This window comes from Paramormyrops kingsleyae, chromosome 25, assembly GCF_048594095.1.
Source record: "Paramormyrops kingsleyae isolate MSU_618 chromosome 25, PKINGS_0.4, whole genome shotgun sequence".
Classification (NCBI taxonomy): Eukaryota; Metazoa; Chordata; class Actinopteri; order Osteoglossiformes; family Mormyridae; genus Paramormyrops; species Paramormyrops kingsleyae.
The window spans coordinates 26,537,818-26,553,088 of NC_132821.1; the positions used below are offsets into that span (position 1 = coordinate 26,537,818).

At 40.9% G+C, this 15,271-nt stretch overlaps 1 protein-coding gene across 1 annotated transcript in view; it reads left to right on the forward strand.

Annotated features, from left to right (window-relative positions):
- The first annotated feature begins 473 nt into the window (after positions 1-473).
- The window catches only part of ndst3 (N-deacetylase/N-sulfotransferase (heparan glucosaminyl) 3), a 159,699-nt gene continuing 144,901 nt past the window's right edge, over positions 474-15,271 (forward strand). The window contains exons 1-2 of the mRNA XM_072706933.1: positions 474-604; positions 898-968. The gene's annotated coding sequence lies outside the window, so the exon portion shown is untranslated. The remainder of the gene's footprint in view (positions 605-897; positions 969-15,271) is intronic.

The window sequence follows — 15,271 nt, forward strand, 5'->3', positions numbered from 1 at the left end:
AGACGCGTTAATTGACACAATTAAATATGACTTGTTGCATATGCAGGCTGCATGATGGGCTGGTTTGAACAAAGGCACGGAAACCATCAATAGCAGAGGTCCATCATTACACTAAAGGGTCTGAACTGTTATTGACCTGTTTCTGCAGACAGTTCACCCGATGAGCATTTTTACCGGAACGCCATTCATGGAATTACAGAGGGTGTCTCGTTTCTAGTAGAAGTACACGTACAGATTCCTGAGCCATGGAAGCATTTCAAAGGGAATCAGCTACATAGCATCTAGAATGGCGTGTGATATACAGTATGTAAAAAGGTTCGTTTCCACAGGTATGCACACACTGCAAATTTCTGTCGGTCATTCCTTTTTGTCTACTACGGTAAGGTCTGTATCACCAATTTTTTTTTTACATCAGCAACGTTCCTTGATTAATCAAATGAAACACAGCTGCGACTCCTAACATACATTTCATATAAGCAGTGAGCGACTTGTTTGGCGTCCACCAGCATGAGTGAAAACAGCTCCAGTTAGGCGGTGTAAAGTGTACCAGGGTTTAACTTGGCTCCTTATGCCATGACACCTAGTATGCAGCGACAGGAAGGAGGTAGGTAACCATCCCGTTACGCAAATAAATCTGTCGCTGCTTCTTAGTTAGTCTGAAATATTTATTTATCGTTTATAATCAAAGTGCATTATTGATCACTAATTTTATCTGTATTATCAGACGTTCTAAATGAAATAATTACCCTGCTGTAAATATGCTTTTTTTATACGCTTTTTAAAATCATCTAATTAATCGGAAATCGTTTTGGGTCAGGTTAACGGCATGCAGAACGTGGTAAAGGGAAATACTGTCAGTTATGACTCACGCTGTTGTGAAACTTGGGCTGTTTCTAGCAGCCATTAACCAGACGAGGGCAGTGGCGCAACTGACCAGAGCGTAACGCCTCAAGACAACCGCTCTTCAGGTACTGAGTATATTCTGTTTACCCAAATTTGTTTCCAAACAGGGCATTGAGATTTAGCATGCATAATTAATAAGACTCAAGTGGATAGCCTGCATAATGGCGGTATATTAGTAATTTTGTATTTTGTTTTAATTTAGCAATATTCATAGATATATCTTGATACTGTAAGGTTTTAAAAATAATAATAATAATAATAATAATAATAATTATATTATTATTATTATTATTATTATATAAGCATGTGTGGATGTATAGAAGTTAATATTTAAAGACGTTTCAATGAAAACACAGTTTTGAATAATATTATGTAAATGACGACGATTACCGGTAATGAAAGACCTCTTAAGATAATCATTTACTAGAAATGGCTGGAAGGTATGTGAAATATTTTGCTGCCACAGGATTTAGTTCTGAAATTTTCTTTGTTCCGTTTCACTTTTAACACCTTTGACTCTAATCATTGCATGGCTTGAATTCAATGGGCGCCTCACTTGAAAATGTCAACTTATCTGTCAAAACTGTTCCGCTCTTGTGACATCTCAATGCCCGAAAGCCGGGGGAAAAACAGCTCTTTGTATTGAAGCAGCTGTCTCTAAAAGGCCTCCTCTGTCCTTGGATTCAAACATTGTTGTCTTTCATTGAAATAGCTAACATGCGATGTGCGGAGAACCGAGAGATCGCGCCCAATGTGCGGCCGATAACAAAACGTGAACTTTTCCCCATTCATCTAATCTGTTAGAATAATCTAACTTGTAATACATGTACCCTAGCTATTTATTGGAAATCAGACGTATTAGAATAAGAATGAGGTCTGATGAGCTTGTCAGCTGCAAATCCTGACCGAAATTAAATTTTGAATAAAAAATAATTTGCAGAAATTATAATATAATGAGAACTTTTCTGCTTCCTTTCTCCATTGGGAATTAAAAGGGAATGACTTATAGAAAATATTTTCATTCACTGTAATTAAATGCTACAGCCAGAAAGGTATGTTTGTCTTTCATTTTTATATGGGCTTTATTAGATAACAAGCTTTGGCCCACCAAAGTGAACAATACATTTTAGCTACCCTTGGTATATCAAGGGTTAATTTAAGTTAAACACTGTATATTCTTGAGGTCCTGGGGAAATATGTTTATACACACACACACACACGGACATATAAATAGAAACATCTTTATACATTTTTGTATTGGTATATGTAAAAGTTTTGCAATTACAGCATGACAGATGTGTAAATTGTATTGCACCAGCAATTAGGAATCAAACTGGTCCCAATTACATTAAGAATAATTGTGCAGGACTGGAAATGGAGCACGCTCAATACAGTCAGTGTCAATAACTGTCGACCACACGCTGACCATGAACAACGACATCGTCGCTTTTGAGTATTCTGATGTGCATTGTGCTTTTAAAGGGATACCATTAACGGCTATACTGAAGAATGCCATTACTTTTACTTAATTTATAACTGTAGTATAGTTACCAGCATGATTGAAAGTGTGAATAGGATCCCTTCAGAATAACCTTCAAAGGAACAAATCTTTCATATCAATGCTTTAAACATTCCTTCAAGACCCTTGCGTGTTTTTTGTGCATTCTCATTGTGCACTTAAGCTGGGACACATGGGAAGTAAACAGACTTTTTTTTTTCCCCCCTTCTAAACAGTGTCCTGACCTGATACTGTAATCTTTTAGATGGCCTGCTGATACAATGTATTGACAGTTCTGCCACTTTTCCAAAAGCCTTACTTTAATTAGACCTTTGAAACTCAGTCAACATGCTTTCCTGTCCAGTCCATTCAGGCATGCGGATAAAGCCTCAACACCGGATAGCTTTTTATTTTCTATAAAAACAATGTGTGAATTGGATTAAATGTGAATAGCACGGTAATGGCCTATGTATTTGATGTACTGCTGGGGATAAATGTTGCAGGAGGTGTAATTTTGGTCATTTATTCTCAGTCGGAAAATGGTGGTAATTCTGAGCCGTGTCTTTCACCACGTTTCATACCGTGGTATTTGCATTGTTTGGCCCCGGCTAGGGTAGGTGGACTGCTTATCAGGTGTAGGCTGAGTGGCATTCTGGCTAAATGCTTTTTCTGGAAAAAAACACGTTTCAAAGGCCTCCGACTTAAGCTTCCGGCCTCCTGAATAAAAAGCAACAGGAGTGAACAGTCGCCACTGGTCAAAGGTCAGCAGAGCCGACTCCTCTCTGAAGAGGCGTGGAACACTGAGCTAATCCCTTTGGAACTGCGTTCAGATCAAAGTGTGTTGGTTTTTACTTGCAGTGCATATATACAAATCGGGTACTTGAGCAGAAGACAAAAATGCAACAGGTGACACCTTGATGAGATGAACTGGATACATTTTTTCCAGGGAGTTAAAACGGACTCGGAAAATGCGACGGCACCTTGCATGTCACCAGTATCTGAATTTGCAAACACCACGTCACCCAGATTTCGTTAGTCAGACGAAGACCAGAAATATATTTCATAATATCATTTATTAGTGTTTTCCTTCTGTACCTCCAAAACGTTACCCAGTTAATTGAGTTATAACATCATTAAAATGGTTTTAGGCCTGGAATGGACACGCCCCGCACCCGGTTACTTAAACCTTGAGCGCAGAGCAACCAAAATATTCACGTTGTTATACAAAATGTACACATTAATCCTACAAGGATCAGACCAAATTTTTCCATTTTACTTTGTGTTTTTAATAAAGGCCGCCATTGATCAGACCCCAAATACAGATAATGTAAAATTACAGTTGATGGTCAAACATTGTTAGTGTTCCAGGTGAGCATGTTTGTAACTGTATGATATACAGTATTTATTTCATTACCCAGTGTGATTCAGGCCTTGTCCACACGTACACAGGCATTTTTAAAAATGTACCTTTTTCCGTGCGTTCTGCGCCGTTGTCCACTTTGTTTGATGTCAGAATATGTGGCGTTCGCTGTTTACATTAGCTGTTTTTAGCCTAACAGAATTGGCAATAAGGCTTCTGATTGGCCAACACGGCTTTACGGTTAGTTATATCGCCACCTGTTGGCTTGGCATGCTCTTGACAGCGTGTTTTAGTGTTTTCAGAGTTTTTTTTTTTTTTTCTTTTTCTTTTAGTAACTCAGGAGGAAAAACACCCTTTTTAAAAACACCTCTGTACATATGGACAAGGCCTTAGTGTGGTTTTCTGATTCAGGAAAGAAAAGGGACTCATGGATGTTGTGATGGCTTGTTGGGTAGTATTACTGCACTGTGCGCCAGTGTTGTTGGTTCAAGTCCCACCATACAGTATGTGAATGCTTGCATGTTCTTCGCTGGTTGTACAGCTCTCCTCCTGCACTCCAGAGGCAAGAAGCTAAGATGATTATTGTCTCTAGATTGCCTGTAGTGTGGCTATGTATGTACTCTATGATGGCATCTTAGCCTACACTGTGAACCTTTTGGATAGATTTCAGAGGCCTTGCAGTTCTGACCATGATAAGTGGATAGACAATGGATAGCAAATTAACACACACTGTTTGACTGTTGGCCACTAGTCTGAATCTAGTTTGATGTCAAAGAGCAAATTAATGAGCTTTCATCATCTAGAGATGATATAGAGATGTATAACTGACTTCAGTTTCTTAGTGGAAGACTTACAGCTGATTCCCGGCATAACAAACCAATGAAATCTCATCAGATCTCACCCATTGGGGTGGATTATACATTAAATTCAATTTGAGCCTAATACAGTCACTGCTGAGTTTTAGAAAATGAAAAAAAATGCTTGCAGCTTGCATGTCTGCACGGTAACGTGATGCGATTAGTCTGATTACTTCACCCCCTGTTTGACCTTTTTCTGGAGCTTTTCTGGTACTTAATCCCAAAGGTTAAGGCAAAGCCTGCTTCCATCGGAAGTGATATGCAATTTAAAATATGCATGTATAGAAATAGTTTTTTAATTCCATAATCAGTGGATAAATATAGCTACACGGCTGGGAGCAACGTACATCGGTCTCTTAGCTAAGGGGAAAAAAAAAATTCTCGTTACCCTATTCATAATGGAATTATGACTGAAAATAGGCACCAGCTGATTTCCAATACACCTTTTTCACTTGGGGACCCCCCCCCCCCCCACCAAGAAAACTGATGGTCATTTCACTACCTCCGTAATTTGGGGGCCCAAAGCAACTGCCTGTTTTGCCTGTGTCCAGAGCTGACTATGTTTCTGCCTGTACTTAAACATTTTAATTTGATGTACAAGCTTTTATTTTTATTATTTTGTAAATTTTTCATAATTGTTCTTATTTTTACTTATGAATATATAATATATATATTTTTTCATGACATTGCCTGGGCCCCTTGTGCTGATTGGGCCGAACGCAGCCACCCAGTTTGCCTGTGTCTGGATTGGGGCCTGTTTGTAGAACAGCATTCTGTTCTGTGGTAGTTTATTTGTGGAGCAGCACATATTTAGGGGCCAGCTGTGTGACAGATGCATTCCGAACATTGATGACATGCTGGATGTTTTTGAGGGACTAAATCTTTTTTATTCCTGCTGTCCATTCATTAATCAGCAGCCATAACCAGTCTCTCGCATTCTCCACTTTCAAACTGGCTTATTAAAACATTCCTTCTGTCAAACATATGTTGGGTTTAAAAAAGAAAGGTCACTGGGCGTTTTTTTTTTTTTTTCCCCTTCCCATTGCTGCGTCGCTACGCCCCATGTATCGACCGCTCCTGCACGTTAAAACCCTGGGCGGAGTAAACCGCTCCTTCACGTCTAATTTTATGTGTGGCTGCCTCATTTTTGCGTGCATCTTTAAAGCTCGCCGGCATGTCCGTAATGGGCGAGGTGTCGCGATCCATTTTTCAGTGATGGCTTTGGAGCGAATGATTGAGGATTCATGTTGCTGTTTGCACATGAGACAGGTGGGGGGAGAGAGAGAGAGAGAGAGAGAGGAAAAGAGTGAGCAAGCTCATCCATGTGAGCAGATAGCCGTTAGGAGCCTAGGGTCTTCCATTATGTGCCCATAAATCTTACGGTGACACAAAGCACCAGTGTGAATCAATGAATCAATTTTATGTATATGGTGTACTTAACAATTGAGAGCGTCTCAAAGTGCTTCACAGAGAACAAAGGAAGCAGAAGGATTAACAGGTACAACTCATCTTCAACAATGTGTATCTATGAACAGGGGTGTGCTAGGAATTCTGGGTCCCCTGACAAAATGAGGGCCCCGTGCCAAATAAAATTGAACAATTTTATATATTCAAGGGCCCCTGTATAGTGTTGGCCCCCCTAAATGTACCAGGGTATCCATCCCTCTACTGTATCCCCAGATTCCGCACACCCTGAAAATCGATCTAGCCGCAAGTCTGATCTGCTTTTATTCATTAAAACCCTTCTCTGACTAGTTCAGGGCTACACGGAGCGTGAAAAGAAATACGTCTCTATGGTTATGGATGTCCACTTCAGAATGTCGACGCTATGTGAAATGGATGACCCGGGACAGGTCTGGCCGCTCATAGCGGCGATGAATTAAAGGAGCCGGTGGAATTGAGATCTCCGCGTGCAGCGTCTGAGCCGGAGGTACAGTACAGAGCAGGTGCAGTCACCCATGGAGACGGTATGGCCCAAGTGCTCCTGTCTGACCTACAGCCATCAGTCACACCGGCCAACAGCAGAGCGCTGTGCAGCACGCAGTACGTTAGGGCAGCCTTTGGCAAGAAACGCCAAATGAATTGAGGAATTTGAGTCATTTTTAAAATATATAATACCCTGAATAAGCTAGAATGCTGCGCCGTCAGCAGAAATCAAAGGACGAGTTTGCCTTTGTAGCAGCCAGCAGATATATATTTGGTGGCCACTGCTTAGCTTCATGCTTCAGCCCGTCTCCTGTTTTTCGTCCACATCGCGGTTTGTGTAGCAGTGATATCCGAGAGCAATAAAACCTATAAAAGCTGAGGTCGCTTGAATCCGAAAGCAGCTTAGTAAATAATAAGCACGTGTTCCTCGGCGCTTGTCTTTTTTAAACAGACTCGTCTGTTTGTTTTATCCATGTTCCATCGATAAATTTTGAAGCGAGGTGAAATCGATCGGCGGGTATCAATTCAGGACTTGAACAAGAGGTGGTTTTGTGCTTTTTTTTTTTCCCATGATGCACTCATCTCACGCTAATGTGCCTCGGTGACTCTGTTGGGGCTGTAATTTATTTCCCAGTACTGTCGACGTATATGTGTTTGAGCTGCCCGCCGATGATGGTCGGGGCTGGCGCCGGGGTGGGGGGGCAAGATGCATTTTTCTGGGGAATCGGCAGAAATATCCCCGGTCGTCATCTGCTTTGCTAAACTGGACCCAGAGACTCTGCCGCGGTGGCTGCCCCGTGTCGCCGCCCCTAAACCCCCCCGTCCAGCACCTCGCCCCCTCCCGCAGGACAGCAGGGATTTGTTGTGATGCTCTTCGGTTATGAAAGCACTAAAATATACTGATGGATGGAAAGGTGGGCACTAATGAATTATGCCCCCTGACAAGAGCTGTTCCTTAGTGCTCTCGGGGAAGATTAATGGAAACGGCCCCCGCTGCCTCTCCACATCCCCCCCCCCCCCAATGTATGACCTTGCCCGGCGGAGCTGTGAGAGCTTCGACTTGGCCATGTGATGAAATATTTACGCCTCTTGACTTACACGTGCCACAACAAGGCGCTTGCGGCCCACGCGGGCGGCTCTGGAGCTGGTCTCCCGCTGGTCTCCAGCACCCAGCGGCATGGGGTCACCTCCCACAGCCTCTCTTCTCCTTCAGGAAGTGCTCTGCTGGGACCCCGAGGATCCACGGCCACCTCCCTCCCTCCATCTCGGATCGGCGGCGTGTCCAGGTCCCCAGCAGGGTCTCCCTCATCCTGATATAAATTATTATTGGCTTTAATTAAAAAGGTGTTTCCTCTCTGGTACAATAAAGGTTATAATAATGATGATAATAGAGGCTTTATAGTGGCTTATTGGATGGCAATGTCACCTCAGATTTCCAAAATCAGGAATTTCAATCCCATCCCTGTGTGTGTGTGTGTGTGTGTGGGGGTGGGGGGGGGGGAGGCCCTTAGCCAAAAATAAATTGAAGGTGGGAGTCCCCCCTCAGTTGACTTCACCAAACAGGCGGTGCAAGTAAATTTCAAGTCTTCATTTTCATACCTAATCAGTAGGAAACAAATTGTAGTGGGAAGGGGGGGGGGGGGTATTGTGGTGCGGAGTCTGCATATTCTCCTTGTGTATTTAAAAGGTAGTTCCTCTCTTGTCCAGTATGTTACGATGATGATGATAATGGGCATTTTACTGGCTCATTGGTTAGCAACATTGCCTCGTTTCCAAGGTCAAATCCCATCTCTTCTTTGCGTGAAGAGTTTGCATGTTCTCCCTGTGTTTGTGTGGGGGTCGAATCCCACCCGTTCTGTGTGTGGATTTTGCACGCTATCCTTGTGTATGTGTGGGGGTCGAATCCCACCCGTTCTGTGTGTGGATTTTGCACGCTATCCCTGTGTATGTGTGGGTTCTCTTCGGGTTCTCCAGTTTCCTTCCACCTAATGGATTCCTTTAAATTGCCCATAGTGGGTGCCAGTGTACCCTCTGATGGACTGGTATCCAGTCCACTGTGTCCCTGGCCTGTGTCCTGTGTAGCCGCCAGGCATGCTGTGACCCTATACTGGATGGAAAATGGATCGATGTAATAATAAATGAATAAGGTTAAAGTTTTTCTTTTCCACCATCTGAGAATGTACTAGTCATTCTTGTGAAAGTAAAGCAGTTTTTCCTGCATTGTGAGCCTTCTGTTCCTGTGAAAATGCTCTAGTGATTCCATTTATGGCATTGACATTAAGGAGGTCTGATTGGAGTTTCAAATGAGTCATAACAGTTTACCTTCACTCACCCTGCTTCTTCGTGTTATAACTCTGCTCATTGCTCAATAAATGTTGTATTTTGAGTGACTGGTACTTAATAATGACGTTCTAGTGAGAGTCTGTCCAACATACTGGTTTTTTTTGGTGGGGGGAGGGGATTTTCAAGTGTACACCAAAGCGATGACTGAAATTCTGAGGACTGAATTAGCTCACACAGACTCTGCTCCAGGTACACAAGAATAGCAAACACACTAAAGAGAATTAAGATACATTCACACAGCCTGTAGCTATTTAAAATAGATGAACACCCATCTGCTCGATTCATTATAATGGTCCATCAGTATTCTCATTCCTGTTGCGATCTGCAGGGGGTATCCTCTATATATGATACATGTGATTTAAACAAAACAGGAGGAAACTAATGAAACTGTTAATGAAATTATGTTATTGAAAGCATGCAGACTTTTAGTAATTCAGAGCATCTGGATTGGATATTTACACTTCGTAGTGAGCTAATATTTCTATTAGTGGTAAAACAAATTGAGGTTATGCTTTTGTTTGTACTTGATGCCATTACGTGTTGACTTACTAAATGCAAGTTAGCCTTTATTTAACCTTACCCGACACCCCAGGCTGAAACGACTAACAGAGTGGACGGTATTTATGCAGTTTACACTCAGCTGGTTTCACACTGTGGCCCAAATAAAATGCAAGTGTGTGTGTGTGTGTGTGTGTGGTGGGGGGGGGCCTGGACATAGAATTCAGGATTCTCTCAAAATAAGCCATCAGTGCCACTGTTAACTATGTTTCACATATTTATTTCTAAAACATGCTGTGCACCTTTAAGGTACAGTGGATCTAATGTCATATACAAAGGGTGTACACGATAATATTGCTTGATGATTAAGATGAATACCCTGAAGTTTAATATAGAATTGTTCATGTCCCTGATATGTTAAAGTTTGCTTTAAAGTTTCCATATGCCTCGATCCTAACGTGGTTGTCACGAGTGAAACGTATAGGGCGTGGATTGACATAAGGGGACTTGGAGAATAAATGAACGAAGTTTTGAGGAATTTTGTAGCGTAAAGTGTTTTGTCTTTAGCCAAAAAAAAAAAGAGATGGCATTGCAGCCTGAAGACCTGCGAGTAGGAGTACGGGGGATTGCAGATAATAATCCGAGAGCGAGCCGTGAGACGTGGATTAAAAACAGACGGCATTGTTGAAGTCCCCTTTGTTCTTTTTCACTACTTTGATCTAATCCTCAGGCTCTTCAGACGTCAGCGTAATTATCCATGGCACTTTTAAGGCAGAGGCGAACACTGACGGTGGAGTCCCCTGACCTCAATGTCACCATGGCGACCGAGATGCCGTGGCCCCCCGAATGCAAATTCGGGATTAAGCGCCGCTCTGACGGGATTGCTCTCATGACGCTGACGCCAGTGTCAGATTTGCAGTGTGTGACGCTTCATGCCGCCTTTCGGGCAGTCACTCGAGCCGGCTAGTATGCATCTTTATAAGTGTGTGTATATGTCGTTTAATAATATATACATACACATGGAACTGTCGCATGGAAACGTCTTAGGCAGCTACTGGAAATTACAATATGTTTAAACTTTGTCTGACACGTTTATTCAGAGGGACTTTTTTTTGAGAAAGCAGGGTCACAGTCCCCAGAGCATTTATTATTAACTGTGACATCACTCTGCTGACCCTGGGACTTGAGCTGATGGCCCTTTGATCACCGGGACAGTGACCTACCCCGCTCAGCCACACTCTAGCCACAACTGCGTTTACGTCTATGTCAATCTATCGTTTTATGTTTGTAGGAGTGCATACTTTTTATTACTGTTGTTACTGTTAATCTGTGCTGTATACATTCTATATAAAACTGCTTTTTTTTCTGAGTAAATGTACACTCACTGTGCAGATAAATAGCTTTAAACATAATTTCCTTAGGCTGACTAATACTCTTGCGCAGTACTTTACATGTATAAACTCTCCTCTAATGCTTGTGCCCACGTTGAATAGATGGTAATTAAGGTTGTAACGTATCAGCCAGGCCGACACTAACGTCTTACGTTTTTGAATCGGCAAGACCAAGAAATAAATAATAAAGCTGTTTTTTCGTACTTATCGCAGACTTGTCAAATCTCAACATTAGGTATGCCTGCCAGAGCTTATTTTACTCAGTTTAGCAAATATCTTTTGAGACATTCCGAAATCTCATTAAAAATCGTATCGACAGTACAGTTACGACAGTATAGCGTACAAAAAATATTGTTGGTTATCTTTACTGACAGTAGCTAGCCTGTATCACGCTCCTTTTATTGTAATATTTTAAGGTTAACATTATGAATATTTGAGTATTCTGTGAGTGTTAGAAGAAAATATGACCTGTGCGTATTCACAAAAGGATACCATTTCATTTAACGTTAAACATCTGGCAAAGGTGGTACTTAACTTTTATGAGTTTGATACACATGGTCGAAGAAGAATAGTAATTCAATTCGCAATTTTTATTAACATAAATCAGACAACTTTTTTTCCATTTGTAAAAATAAAAACCTCTTTTGCCAGTCCATTTTTTTTTTCTTTCTAACAGCTAGCTGAGGAAGTGCAGAGGAGATCTGCTGCAGGCGAGTCTCTCTATTCGCCGTTGACTCCATCGAATCAGCGGCCGATGCATATTAATCTGTGGGTGATTTCACTACTGGAGCAAGGCTTTTCCGCTTTCAATTATTAATTTTTTTTCCAGATATTTCCTGTCCTCCTTTTAGCTTAAATTTCTAGCATTATGTCATTGCACACAAACTTTGCACCCTGCTGTTTGACTGTTCTTTTCAATAAGCTAAGAGTAATTTATGCCGCGATCATCTATTGTAAAAATCAGTCATAAAAATGTCAATTTGCCGATAGCCAACAGGAGATTTTATGGCTTTATCAGCCAGATATGGCTCTTTGAGTGATCAGTTGAGGCAATCCCTTGTTTTAGTTTATAACAAGGGAATTAATTATTCTGCAGGTCCTAAGGAAAATGGCTCCCATGAGAACGTCGTAGGAAGAGTTTGGTTTGTCTAAGCAGCCTCAGGACTGTGTCCTTTCAGAAATAGGATACACAGCGCTCACAGAAGGCCTTGGGAGGCTTGCTTAATTCTATTAAATGTTGCACATTTATTGGTTTCATAATAAAAGTCCATTGACAGACAACATTTAACATATGTGCATATATATTCAGCACAGACATTCTCTTTTTAATAAGTATCATTTTCTTGACTGACTCATTCACTTCTGTTCTTGTCATTGCTATTAAATGCAATTGTAGTCATTGACTCCCAAAGGGATACTAAAAATAAATGTTTGGTGTTTTATATTATTACAGATGTCTTACTAATTAAAAAGACTTTGTCAATGAACTTGTAACTCAAATCTTTTAGAACTATATAATTTGGGTTTCAGTGTGTTACATGAATGTTTTACTTAAAACTACTGGTTGATTCTAATGTGAGATATATTGTAAAACAAATGAATAAAGTGGTGATTTTTGTTATAAAACCAATATATTTGCATTTCTTATTGAATTAAGCAAGCGAGTCTGTGAGCGCTGTTTTTTGATGCTGCACTGAGCAGAATAGATGGGTGAGTACACAGTATGTAAAACTGGTATGAATTTAAGAGCAATTTGTCCATGGATGATCTCAGCTATTGCGCTTCAGCTTGAGGCTGATGTCCCATCTTCATGCACAGCTACACACTTTATATATTTATGTACATACCTTTTAAAGGCAAAATTTTACCGGGGTTGTATGAATTGGGTTGAGTGAGAAGATAGGAATCCACAAAAAAATAACAGACACACCACGTAGACCCCTTTCGCAGAGTGTATTGCATATTGCATATTGTTCAAACCCACAGCTGTAGATGTGCAAGGTTTTACCGCGATTGTCTCGTGTGGTTAAATACATGTGGTGGCCTCTTCAGACGTTCTCAGAGAGGACATGCCTCATTGATCTTGTAAATAAACAACTAAACCATGCAGACCAGTGGCCTGTACTACGAAGCGGGGTTACTGGCTTATCGGGGTAACTTGTCGGATTTAAGGTACCACAGTTTAAATGGACTTCATATTCGCTCACTTACATTTTGCCCAGACTACCTTAAATCCAACAAGTTACCCCGATAAGCCAGTAACCCCGCTTCGTAGTACAGGCCACAGCAATCTGGTCAGTCTGAAGGTCCCCAGGTGAAGTATTACTTGTAGACATCTTTGTTTGTAATGGTTCCTAGTCATTTCAATAGACATCTCCCCATTAGATGTTGTGGTTCCAATGCAATATGTAAATAAAATATGTAAATTCAGTTGAAAGCTCTATGTGGATTAGCCTCCAGTTCTTAAATGTAATTGTTTTGTTCGAGGTAATCTCTGACACAATAGAAATGTCCTTTCTGGACAAGATATGCAGTTATATATATTTTATGAGAGCACTTTTTTATGGCCTGCACAGAAATACTCGTCGTTAGAGTCATTGATATGACTTTTTGAAGTGCTTACTTAAAGATTTAAGGGGAAAGCAATTTGCTTTTCTCCTTTCTGCTCAGTAAGCAATTAATGAACTTGGGTCCAAACTCATGAGTTGAGTTCCATTGTTATAAAGCATTTCAACGTTGTCCTACAGTCGCAAAAAAAACAAAAAAACAAGCAGCTTAAGGCAAAATAATGAGTATTTCATTTAATCTTTAACCCAGTTTAAGTAATTCTGAATTTAGGTGCATTGAATTTGTTGTTTGTGCGCTGTCAGTGGATGTACACGTCTGGCTAAATTTACACCTCGAGAGAGAGTGAGAGACGGGTACATTTTTGTTTATTTATCATTATAAAGTAAGAATAGTCCCAAAGGTATTTCAGTTTTTTTTGTTTTTTTTTTTGGTTTTACGCTTAGGAGTCATGTAGGATTGTTGGACGACTTCCACAGCTTCGTGTAAACTTTCCGAGTTGGCCCATAGTCCAAGGACACGGCAAAGAATGAGAGAGGCATGCGGGGTGGGGTCAGAGGTACGGCAGGCAGAACAGAGCCCATCTCTAGACGAACACAGTTCCAGCCACACAGGAGCTAGCACAAGGTGTAAAAATAGAAGGTGTTGTTTATTAAGACCTTCAAGGACATCTGTGGCACATCCACTCACCCTGACTTTTTCCTTCGACTAACTACATAGTTCCGGTGTCAATTCTTGTAGACGGTACCAAATAGTTCACATCCCAGGCCACGATGTGTACAAACACATGCTACTGTATTAATAAAGCCATAGTTAATTTGAAGTATGCATCTTATTGCAATTCTTGTTTTTTTTTTCCCTTAATTTTCTTTTAATTACACTTTAAATTAAGCCTAGCTATTATGCTTTATTTAATTTTGTCACCAGCCCCTAAAAGCTCCCAACATAAAGATCCTTTGTGTATCTTTTAATAAAGTAACACCTCCTTGTGTCTCTGATGTGATTATTTTGTTTCATTATGTTTTGGTGTCTGCTTCATGTTTGGGATTTTAACGAGACAGAACACACTGGTGGCCAGGCATGCTGATTTTGATCTGTAATCTTGGATGGTTATCTGTTGACCCTGCAAATGTGATATTTATTGAATAATGATGGTGAAAGCCTAATTTGGTGGAAATGTTTTACCTCTAGTAATGCATATTAATTAAGAGCCTTCATCTGTGGAGATGGTTTTTTTTTCCAGATGTCGAGTTTTTAATAGGGAATTTTAATGACATGGGAGCAGTTCTGAAGATTCCATCCTAAAAGATTTTGATTGCTTTATGAGAGATTTTTTTTAGCTAAAGCAGTGGAATTGAATTTAGAGTACAACACACTATTCTTGCCACAAATACACATAATATGCTCTAGCTATTTCTGTGTCTTTTTCCATTTTCTGTACCCCTTGTCCAGTATGGAATCATGGTGAGCTGATGGGCGTTTTATGTACACAAAAATGTTCTGATGGCAGAGCAGGAAATGATAGGCTATCTCTAACCAATCAGATTAAAGAGAATGTGGGTCCAAACAACTAGAGAAGGCGGGGCCAACCAATCAGATGTCTTGTTCCCACCACCTCTACAATATGATTGGTTCAGACAAATAACCAATCATTTTTCATTGTGCCCTCAGAGCAATTTAGTGTAATTAAAACTCACACAAGCTCATGGTGAGCCTGGGTCTTGTCCCAAGAAGCACCAGAAACCAGAGAGAGGATGCCCAAGACTGGATGCCAGTACATCACAGGCCACATAGTCATAAATTACAGGGATTCTGAGAAACCAATTAGCCTATGTGCATGTTTCTGGATTGTGGGAGGGAACCACTGGGACAGCATGCAAATTTCACATGCACAGAGCCAATAAGGTGAGACCTGAGGTGCGGCTACAGG